The 11557-nt window shown below is 45.0% G+C and overlaps 1 long non-coding RNA gene across 1 annotated transcript; it reads left to right on the top strand.

Moving 5' to 3' along the window:
• The first annotated feature begins 977 nt into the window (after window positions 1–977).
• Window positions 978–3819, top strand: LOC111733757. Its single transcript, XR_002778157.1, has 2 exons — window positions 978–1034; window positions 3661–3819. It is a non-coding gene; the product is annotated as an uncharacterized LOC111733757 (long non-coding RNA).
• The last annotated feature ends 7738 nt before the right edge of the window (window positions 3820–11557 follow it).

The raw sequence follows: 11557 nt of genomic DNA, 5'->3' as shown, positions 1-11557 counted from the left end.
AACTGAAAAGAAGTAAGCCATTTGACACTGCAGAACCATGGAAAGGATGAGGAATTAAAAGTGCCAGATATTTCTAATGGCATGTGTGCAGGGTGGGGCTAAAAACAGGCAGATTGGTTGACAGTTTGTAGAAAGATTGAAACTTCTCTACTTGCGCTGCCCACCTCCTTACTCCAACAGAAGAGAGTCACCTTTGAATCAAGGAGGCTCTGGACATGAGAACATCAAGCAGCTATGAGGACAGGAATAAGGGGCCATATTTAAAATAGGATGAAATAAAGGAATGAGCAGTGAGATCCTCAGCCCTCTTATAGGCTTATACCTCTGAAACAGAATAGTGGAAGAGCCTTCTCTTGGAGAACTGATCCACCAGAGAAAAGACTTAACGGATACTGACAACCTTTAAGCAAATATCCAGCTTCCTTCTTGTGTGTGTGCGTGCACACATGTTTGCAACTCTCATTCTTTGGTATGAATGTATAGTCAAGAGATCAGCAGAAATTTGAAGAAAGCCCGAAAAATAGAGACTAAAACCAATAGGACAAAAGAAATCAGAGAAATAAAACAGTAATTACGATTTAACTATTTTATATTATATTATATTGTATTATAGAAATATAATACAATATAATATAATATTTACATGTAACAATATAATAATGTTATATAATTATTAAATATGTAATATAAACACATTTACATTATAGTATAACTATAATATTCATTGACCAGCAGTTGTCACACTTGTTTGTACATTAGAATCAACTGGGGATTTTATAATTCCCATCCTGGCCACACCGTCCACTTTGGTAACAACCATCACCTGGTTCTCTATATCTATGGGTCTTTTTCTGTTTTGATTTATTTTGTTGTTGTTGTCTTTTTTTTTTTTTTAATTCCACATATAACTGCTGTCGTACAGTATTTATCTTTCTCTGACTTATTTCACTTATAATACTTTCTAGGTACATCCATGTTGTCACAAGTGGCAAGATTTCATTTCTCTTTTATGGCTGAGTAATATTCCATTGTAGGTATGTACCATCTCTTCTTTATCCATTTATCTGTTGATAGGCATCTAGGTTCCTTCCATAGCTTGGCTATTACTAGTAATGCTGCAGTGAACATGGGAGTGCAGATATCTTTTTGAATTAGTGTTTTTGTTTTCTTTGGATAAATACCCAGAAGTGTAATTGTGGGATCACATGGCAGCTCTATTGTTAATTTTTGAGGGGAATCTCCATACTGTTTTCCATAGTGGCTACACTAATTTACAGTCCCATTAACAGTGTATAAGTTCCCTTTTCTCCACATCAGCACTTGTTTGTTGATTTATTGATGGTAGCCATTCTGACAGCTGTGTGGTGACATCTCATTGTGGTTTTAATTTGCATTTTCCTGATTAGTGATGTTGAGTACCTTTTTCTGTCTGTTGGCCATCAGTATGTCCTCTATGGAGAAATGTCTATTCAGGTCCTCTGCCCATTTTTTAATTGAATTGTTTGGGGGTTTTTTTTTGGTATTAAGTTGTATTAGTTCTTTATGTATTTTGGATAGTAACCCTTTTTTCAGATGTATCCTGTGCAAAGATCTTCTCCCATTCAGTAGGTTATCTTTTCATTTTGATGATGATTCAACTGATTAATTAATTAAATTACAATTTCTGGAGGTAGGATACAGGAAGTTGTAATTTTTAAAACTCTTCGGATTATTTCAATATATAGACAAATTTGTTACAGAGAGATAAGATTCCACATTCAGGATATAAGATTAGGAAACTTACAAAAAGAACATGAAATATAGCAAGAAGATATAACAATTATAAACATTTACACACCTAATAACAGACCTTCACAAAATACGAAGCAAAAGTTGACAGAATTGAAGGGAGAAATAGACACAGTTCTACAATAAGAGCTGGACACTTCAGTACCCCACTCTCAATAATGGATAGAACAACCAGACACAAGTAAGGAAATAGAGGACTTGAACAACACAATAAACAACTACATCTAACGACATATACAAAACACTCCACCCAACAACAGTAGGATACACATTCTTCTCAAGTGTACGTAGGACATTTTACAGGATAAAACACCTTAGGTTGCAAATTGTCTCTGTAGATTTAAATAGATATTATACAAAGTATCTTCTCAGACCACAATGAATGAAGTTAGAAATTAACAGAAGAAAAACTTAAAAATCCACAAATTTGTGGAAATTAAACAATACACTCTTAATTAATGGGTCAAAGAAGAAATCACAAGAGAAATTAGAAAATATTTAGATATAAATAAAAACAAAACCACAACATACCAAAACTTATGGGATGCAGCAAAAGCAGTGCTCAGAGGGAAATTTATAGCTATAAATGGTTACATTAAGAAAAATAATTCTCAAACAATCTAACTTTACAATCCTAAGACCTAGAACAGGAAGAATAAACTAAATCCAAAGCTAGCAGAAAAATGGAAATAATAAAGCTTAAGACAGATGTAAATAAAATAGGTGACAGAAAAACAATAGAGAAAATTGACAAAATCAAAAGTTGGTTCTTCAAAAAGATGAACAAAATTGAAAAGCCTTTAGCCAAATTGTCTAAGAAATAAAGAGAAGACTCAGATAACTAAAATCAGAAATAAAAGTGGGGATATTACTATCAATTCTACAGAAATAAAAAGAATTAGGGAGTACTATGAATAACTGTAGACAACTTGGATAATGTAGATGAAAAGGACCTACCACAACTGATGAAGTAGAACATTTAAAAGACCTGTAACTAGTAAGAAGATGAAATCAGTAATCAAAATTTAAAAATCAGAGTAAAATATACATAAAATTACATTCACCATTTAACCACTTTTAACATACACTTCAGTGGCGTTAAGTCCACTCACATGATTGTGCAAGCATCACCACCATCACCACTATTTAGCTTCAGAACGAACCTTTTCGTCATCCCAAACTGAAACTGTACCCATTAAACAATAACTCCTGCCTCTCCCTCCCCCTCCACCCAGCTTCTAGTAACTTCTGTCTCCTGTCTATGAATTTGCCCATTCCAGGTACCATGTAAGTGGAATCAAACAGAATTTGTCCTTTTGTATTTGGCCTATTTTTCCTAGCATGTTTTCAGAGGGCATCCATGTTGTAGTGTGTGACAGAATTTCCTTCCCTTTTAAAAGGCTGAGTAATATTCCAGTGTATACATGTACTATATTATCTTTATCCATACATCTTTTAATGGACATTTGGGTTATTTCTACCTTATGGCTATTGCAAATAATGCTGCTATTAATATTGATGTACAAATAACTGTTTGAGTCCCTGTTTTCAGTTCTTTTGGGAATTGCTGGATCATTAGCTTTAACTTTTGGAGAAGCTGCAATACTGTATTCCACAGTGGCTGCACATACCCACCAGCAATGCGCTAAGCTGAACATTAATATTTACAAGTTCATATTAAAGTCTGTTGTGTCTGGAGGAATTCGGTAAAACATAGTCTAGGAGGGAAAATACAACTAGAGCTATGTCTACCCAAATGTCGGACAGCTGTACATCCCAGCTCAAGGTAACAAGCAACCTGCCTTTCATCAGAGGATAAAGATTAAAGATTTACTAAACTGAAGTATATTAAAAATTGGTGTTCTTTCCCAGGAAAAAGAGAACTGTCGTGTCAGGAGCATTAGTAGTGCTGAAAATTCCACGATCCTCAGAAAGACCAAAAAGCTTTCAGAATATCAGAGGAACTAGATCAGGGATCCCTTCTCAATACTTTACTATGAAAATTGTCAAATAAAAAGATTTTGGAAGAAATGTACAATGAATCCTTACATACCCACCACCTAAATCCTACAGTTAACATTCTGCTACATTTGCTTTATCTCCTATCCACACCTCTGTCTATTCATCAATCCATTTTGGTTTTTGATACATTTCAAAATAAGTTGCAGAGATCAGTGTACTTTACCCCTAAATACTAGAATGCATATAATTAACTAGAATTCAGTATTTATTTATGATTCTTTTGTCAAGTGAAATTCATACATAGTGAAATGTACAAATCAAATTATCATTTGAATTTTTAAACTAAAACTTTGAGATAGAATTCACGTCATAAAGTTCACCCTTGCAAAATGTACAATTCAGTGGTTTTTGGTCTATTTGCAAAGCTGAGCATTGTTCATCATTAATTCTAGAACATTTTCATCACCCCCAATAGAAACCCCATCTTCGTTAGAAGTCACTCTATTCTGCCTTCCCTCCAGTCCCTGGAAATCACTAATCCACTGTTTCTGGATGTTCCTATTCTGGGTATTTCATATAAATGGAGTCACAGAATATGCGGTCTTTAGGATTTGGTTTCTTTCATTTAGTATAGTGTTTTCAAGGTTCATCGTGTTGTAATTTGATGGGCTTCGACCTGCATAATCAAGTTTTTTTAATCTGCATTTTTCCAGGAGAAAAAGTTAACTTTTGTCAAATTCTCCAATGAGTTTGTGACTCAATAAAGGTAAAAGGAATCTCTGATCTAAGGGACATATATGGAGACTTGGGACACTAATTAAAAGTCCACTCCTAACCAAACATTAGCAAGGATGGGAGATTTGCCAGAAGAGCAAACCTTTCTGCTAAAGTAAGACCTTCAGTGCAGCTAAGAGGAAAGCACACAAGGCTCCTAGCCAAAGAACCATCAAGGAAGCGGCTCTAGGGCTTCCCAAAGGGAGCAGTGGATGAGAAGGTCAACAGAATTGACAGCAGGGCACCCTGGTTCTTAAAGGTTCTGGCGCCATGAAGGAGCTTACAAGCAAAATCAGTAGAGGCTGGAACGACATTCCTCTCAGGAGGCTGGGGCAGCCTTAGCCACTCTCATGGAGGAAAATACTGAAGAGGAGAGGCAGGGGAAAGTTGTGGCTGGAAAACCCACAGCTAAGCAAGCTAAGCCAAGCTGTCACTAAAAAAGGTATAATTATGCCTTTGTGATCCCCTAGAAAAATTTTTTCTTGAAAATCGCAGCCATCTGTACTCCCAGTCAGGGCAAAGAGGGCTCAGTGTGGCTCCCAGTCAGGGCAAAGGGGCTCAGTGTGGCTTCACCACAGTCTGGAATGGGGAGAGTCTGCCAAGTGACATTGACCAAGGTAGACTCAGTAGCTAGTTATATCTATGATTGCCACCAGGCACTCCCAAAGTAGAAAACACCATCCCTGCCACTGGGAGGAGTATAATTAAATAATTTTATTTATTTTTAAAGCTAAAAGATCTGAAGCAAAATGTTGACTCAACATGTTGAGTGGTGGGTGTTTGCTGTATTTTCTCTACTGTGTGATCTAAAAATTTCATTAAGAAATGTATTTGAAAGACTGAAACACATGTAACATTCACTCAGTCAAGTTTATTGAACTTACTGTGTGCTCAGCACTGCCCTAGGCAGTAATATGAGAAAAATCACAAAACAAGATAACAAGAGAAAAATATACTCCACACTCTTACTAATTTGCAGTCATTTTCATGTTGCTTTGTTAAGTGTTCTTAGGTCTTTGGGGGTATGTGGTCTTCCCCTTTCCCCATGCCCCCTAAAGCTTCTGGCACTGTTGAATTATGTGCCAATATGACCATCCTCTGAGGAACAGAGCGTGGGACAGGAAGAGTGGCTTCCTGTTGATGATGCAGTCAAGGGTTGGCCAGGGCTAGGGTGCCATGGCAGGGGAGACATGCTGAAGAGGAACCCATCACCCTGGAGGGCTCAGGTCACTCAGTTAATCCCAGGAAGGCCAGACTTGGGGAAGCCACAGAGAGGGCCTTAGAGGATGTGCTCAAAGCATTAACACTAAGAAAATGAAGCACAGCTACATGCGCTCCTGGATACCACCAGACTTCTCACCTCCCTCTTTTCTTCCTGATCTTTGCTAACACCAGGCACTAGCACCACCAGCGGCCAGGCCAAGGGGAAATCTGGTGCCCAGTGAAGAAGTGGAGAAGGTCCAGCATATAACCCATGATGCCCAAAAGAAGGCAGGACAGAGGCAGCAGAGAAAGGGCAGAGGTATGCAGCAGAAGGGGCTACTTTGTGCTTAGTCAAAGACCCTGGGACAGGGGTTGGTTTCTGTGCAAAGGGTAGTTTGGTTCTATACAGCTAGCAGGGTCCCCCAGGGAATGAAGCTGCACAGCATGGGAAGGAAATCCAAGCCATGCAGGGACCGCCTTGGCCCCATACCAGGCATGCCCCCAGGCTTACTGTGCCACATGCTGTGGAGTACTGGCATGGGGCACAGAGCAGGCCCAAGCCAACAGGGCTGTGACACGCTTAGATGCCAGATGAACTCTGAACACACTGGGCAAAGAGCTCTTTCTGTCTGGATATGGGCATTACATACAGGCCTCCAACCTGAGTTAGAATAAGCGCTTAGGTCCAGCTGGCAGCCTTGCCAAGGACATTTGTGCCCCTGAGGGTCAGATCCCAATGAAACCATCATGGGGATGACAGAAAGGGCACCTCAGCTAGGGGGAAAGCAAAAATGGCAGTGCTATGGCCTCTTCTCACTGGCAACATGGCCAGGTAAAAGAAAGAAGCCTTGGAGGAGTAGGAGGGTGCCCAGTGGCCACAGCACCCTCTGTCTCACCCTCAGCTCAGAGCCAGATCTCATCACTGCTCACACTGGACACTCGATAGCTGTAGCCCAGCACTAGGAGGCAGGTGAAACCTGCAAGGTCAGAGATGCCCATTCTTGGAAGTTGGGAGACCACTCTGCCCCTGGGAACTCAGAGGCACAAGCACCAGGACTAAGGAGCAGAGGAGGAGGGTACCTCAGCTGGTGAGGAGTCTGCTGGACTCTGGGTCCAGAAGTTCTGGCTGGTTCTGGTCTGCTGGTTTCTCTGTTGGGTGGCAAAGGGGATGGTGCCCAGGACAAGGAGTGTGCCTGATGAAGCAAGGTGTCGCTTTTTATTAAAGGCACCTTTATAGACAATGCAGGGGCAAACAGAAGGTCCTAGAAGTACCTCGGGAATCTGGAGCGAGGTCTTTGAAGCTGAAGGTTGGACAGGAGTGACATGTTCTCTTGTGACAGATACACGCTGTTGAGCTTAAGGTTGTTGGAGTCACTACGGGGCGGACAAAACCTGGGACACGCCCTGGCTCCAGCAGGCAGGTTTCTGTTTTCGGGCCTATTCTAGAGCAACTGCAGATTCCCACCTGTTCCCGTGCTGCATCTCCATTCAGCCCATCCACTCAACCCCAGAAAGAGTTACCTAGAGATCAGAGATGGGTACTGGGACAGGCTCAAGGAGAAAGAAATCATGCCACTGTTCTCAGTGTGCCCACTCACTCTGGGCTCTGCCCCACCTTGAGAGACCCCTTGCCTCTCAAGTGCTCAGCACTAGCTCTGGGACCGGGGTGCTGTTCCTGGTGCCCAATCTGCCATCTGGGATGGCCACACCTTGGGGTACTTGCTCTGCCCAGCCCTCCTTACTGCCCTGCTGCTCATCCTGACCTCATCTCAACTCCCCCAGCCACCCTCTGCCCCCGCTGTTTTGGCCCTACCTTTGGTCTTCTCATTCCTGAAGAACAGGTAGGCCACCAAGGTGCTGAACGCTACCAGGGTACCCAGGGCAAGCCTTCCAGCCACAATGATGCCCAGCAGTGGCACTTCCATCCAGGTGGTCAGGAGTCCTGCAGGTCATCCTTTGGTTAGATTCCAAGTGGGCAGGGACCCCAGCTCTGAGATGAAATACTCAGTTTGCACTACTCTGTCCTCCCTGCTCAAGGTGGCTGGGACAGCTCATTCGCAAGGGCAACAAATCCTCCCATTTCTGTACTGAGATTCCACACTCACTGGAGGCTTTGCTGGGCCACTTGCTGGCTGTGCTCACCTGGGGTCGTAAGCGAGGCACTGGTGACACCCATATCATTGGTAGCTACCATGGACAGGTTGTGTGCCAGGCTGTGGAGCTGCAGCTACACGGTGTGGTTGGTGAGCCAGGGGTAGTTCTGGGCATTCAGTACCAGGAATTTGGAGTTGTTGACAGTCACTGGCCCATCCTGGTCCATCCCGGTGACATTGACAGGTGGGTTGGCAAGGACCAAGGCAAAAAGGACAACCAGGAGGCCCTGACCCTGAGCTTGCTGGTACTTGGCCCCGACCTGGACAATCTCCAGCTTAACTGGTGCAAAGCAGAGGCCAATATGCTCTCACCACAGCCCCTCATACTCCTTGCCCTTTATTCCCAAACCCAGAAGGGACCTATTTGGATGGTTGAGTCTACCTTATGTGCAGCATTTCGTAGTGATCAGGAGTATAAACTCTAGAGCCAAATGTCCAGATCTGAATCCTGGCTCTGCTACCCACCAGCCGTATAACCTCTGCCAGATTGCTTAACTTCTATGTGCCTGTTTTCTCATTTGTAGTATGAGGATAACACTAGTAATTACCTCATAAGATTATTGTGAGGATTAAAGTGAGTTAATAGTTGCAAAGTGCTTAAGTGTTGGTGAAATGTCCTATTAGACCACCTGCCAGGTGGCTGCTGGGGGTCCCTGGGCAGAGACCCTCTCTTCCTGCCTACTTCAGGGACACTCACATTGCACACTGAGGATGGCGGAGACGTTAGCTGACCTGCCACTGCCTGGGTCCTGCAGAGAGCGCTTGCGCTCATGCTAGGCCAACTGGGCAGTAACAATGAAGGTTCTGGTGCCCCAGAGAAGGCCTCTCTACCCACACTCAGCAGTCCTGAGGTGCTGGCCTCCTGCAGCTGTCTATCCAGGTACAAAGTGTCAGCACCAAGCTGATCAAGAAGGGAAGGCTTTGGTGGTGAGACACCAGTTGAAAGATTGCATGAGGAGCCAACATGAGAATGAAACAGCAGGCACCAACTTTATTGCGGGGAACGCACACTTCTGCACTAGGGGACCGCATGGGCTCTATACATGTCAGAGACAATAGTGGCATTCTGCCACACATGCATAATAAACAATAAGCTGAGTCATACTTGCATAATTTAGGCTCAGGTGCCTTACTACATTAATGTAACATTTTAAATCCGGAGTCCTATCCCTAGCTGCAAGCCTGGATCACAGCCAGACCTGGGACCCACATTCCACCCCTACAGGGTTGTGGCGTGGGATCTGGCCCAGAGGGCACTACCCTGGGCCCACAATCCACAACAACACTATAAAGAACAACAAAATACTACGAGGCTACAGGCTACAAGGGCTAGGATGGCTACTGTCCACCGCCAGGAAAACTCCAAGGAATTCCACCAAGTTGTCAAGGGGTCTTCTCCCAGGGCATGGATGGCTTGGACTTCAGTATCCAAGCTACCTGGAGAGCTACCTGTGCCTGTTCGGCATGATCAGGAATGTAGACACAGCATTCTACATGGAGTAGGGCACAGGTGCCACCCTGGGCAGTGGTTAGAAGGTCAAGGGCCATGCGGTTTTGCAGAACTACTTTCTGCATTTGTATGGTTTCATCCATTAAAAGGGTTACAACCTGACGTCTAGCATTCAATGCCTGTGCGGTGTGCTGGGCTAAAGCTTTTACCTGTAATTCTACATCTATGGATCCCACCCCTGGAATGAATAACGCCAGTGGGTAGAACCACCAAGCTGCCCGTTTCTGCTGGTGCCAGTGGTGATATATGGGATCCTAATTATGAGACAAGGTAGATAATATGCATCCAGCTAAATAGGGACATCCACATGTACAACGACCAGTCTAATCAGCGGGCAAATAGGGCCAGCCATAGTGCCTGCAGACCCAGAGATACCCTGCAGGTAGCCAGTCGGAGGGCTTGTACCAACATAACATTTCCCATCCCACCAGACCTTGGAAATATTAGCAAGAGTGGCGTTAGCACACAGCTCGGTGGTAGCCATTTCATGATACAGTTGGGCGCAGATCTTACTTCCTCTATTCAGTGAGGGGCCTGCTCCTGCAATTCCACATGTTCTCCCGCCAGCCATCCCCACCCATTGAAAATGGCATAGCCTATGAGGGGCGGGGAGTTGCGATGATTGCAGCAGAGCAGTTCTTCCATGGCCTGCCATAGCTGGTTTCATTCAGGTGTGGTCCAGGTGGGCAGCCACGTCCAGTTCTCAGCCATAGCTGGAGTAATGTGCCACGGCAGTCCCTCAGCCGCTTCCATTGGCAGTTCAGTACACATCCAGCAGCGGGAAACATTGTGTACAGCAGCAAACACATGAGCCTAGGACATGACACTGTTCCTTGTTGGATAGGATAGGATAGAGCAGACAAAGGGACCATTAGGGGCAAGTCCCGTCCTTCCAGGAGGACGCAGGCCACCTGCCCATCTTGAGATAGAAGGGTGGCTGGGAGAAGAGCTGCCCCTGGCCTGTGATACCAGATAGTTTCTCCAAGGGTAGCAGGCCAGGGGGTCTCCACTGGTGTCACAGTATAGAGAAGAATGGGCCAGAGGCTAAGGACAAAACTCCCTATTAACAATGAACCCTCTGCCGTCATTGGGAGTGACACTCGCAAGAGCGTGTGCCAAATGCAAATCCAGGTTTCTACTCGCAACCCATTGCATAAGCCCTGTTCCCAGGGCTCCACCCACAGCTCTTGTGTTACCTGTATAATTCAGGGCCACAACCAGGTGGTCTGTTTACCTGCTGCTAAAGGTTCTGGGGCTGGTAAGAGCAAAGCACCTTGGTAGGCTCGGGGCAAGAACTGTTTAGCAGTGGTGCCCGGACAAGCCTGCTACAACCCTGTCAAGGGGAGACAACCCTGTTCAATGGGGCTGCTCATTCAGAAGGCATATAGCCTGTGGGAGGTTAGTATACCAATGGCGCCAGCCAGGGCCCAAGGTGCGCAGTTTATCCATCAGTAAGCCGTTGAATCGCTCCACCATTCCAGCTGCCTGTGGGCGATAAGGAATATGTAACTGCCACCGCACATCATTGGCGTGGGCCCAGGTCTGCACCTCCTGTCCAGTAAAATGAGTGCCTCTATCACTGGAGATTAATAAGGCTGGCCATAGGCCACCGCAAGGTGCTCCAAAGGTGTCACAGTATGGCATTAATCAGCTGCTACCGGCCATGCAAGCCCTAGACCGGTAGCTGTGTCCACACCTGTGAACACATAATGGTGTTCCCAGTCTGTGGGCAAAGGCCCTTTGTAGTCTACTTGTCATTCCTGGAGTGGCTTAGCCCCATGGGGCACTACCCCCAGGGTACTCTTTACTCGCCATCTCTCTGGGTGCTGCTCAGCACACCAGCGGCATTGTGACACGGCAACTTGTGCTTGTGCCCGGGTCAATGATAGCCCCCATCACTTCGCTACCTGTTGCATGGTACAGGCCCCTATATGCCCCAGTTTTCAGTAGAGCCAGGGGCCAATATCTGCTGGAACCGGTGGTATACAGGCAGAGCAGACTTGTGCCAGCACATCAGCTACATCATTGCCTGGGGCCTGTAATGGCCAGTGGCTGGGGACATGATATATAGTGGCCCCCTGTTGCAGACCCTGCTTCCAGAGGTCTTCCCGCAACCCCCAGCCCCATAGGGGACGGTGGCCTATCATCCACTCCTGGGCAGCCCACT

This window comes from Pteropus vampyrus, unplaced genomic scaffold (genome assembly GCF_000151845.1).
Source record: "Pteropus vampyrus isolate Shadow unplaced genomic scaffold, Pvam_2.0 Scaffold633, whole genome shotgun sequence".
In the NCBI taxonomy this organism is placed as follows: domain Eukaryota; kingdom Metazoa; phylum Chordata; class Mammalia; order Chiroptera; family Pteropodidae; genus Pteropus; species Pteropus vampyrus.
This window is presented reverse-complemented; position numbering and strand designations above follow the sequence as displayed.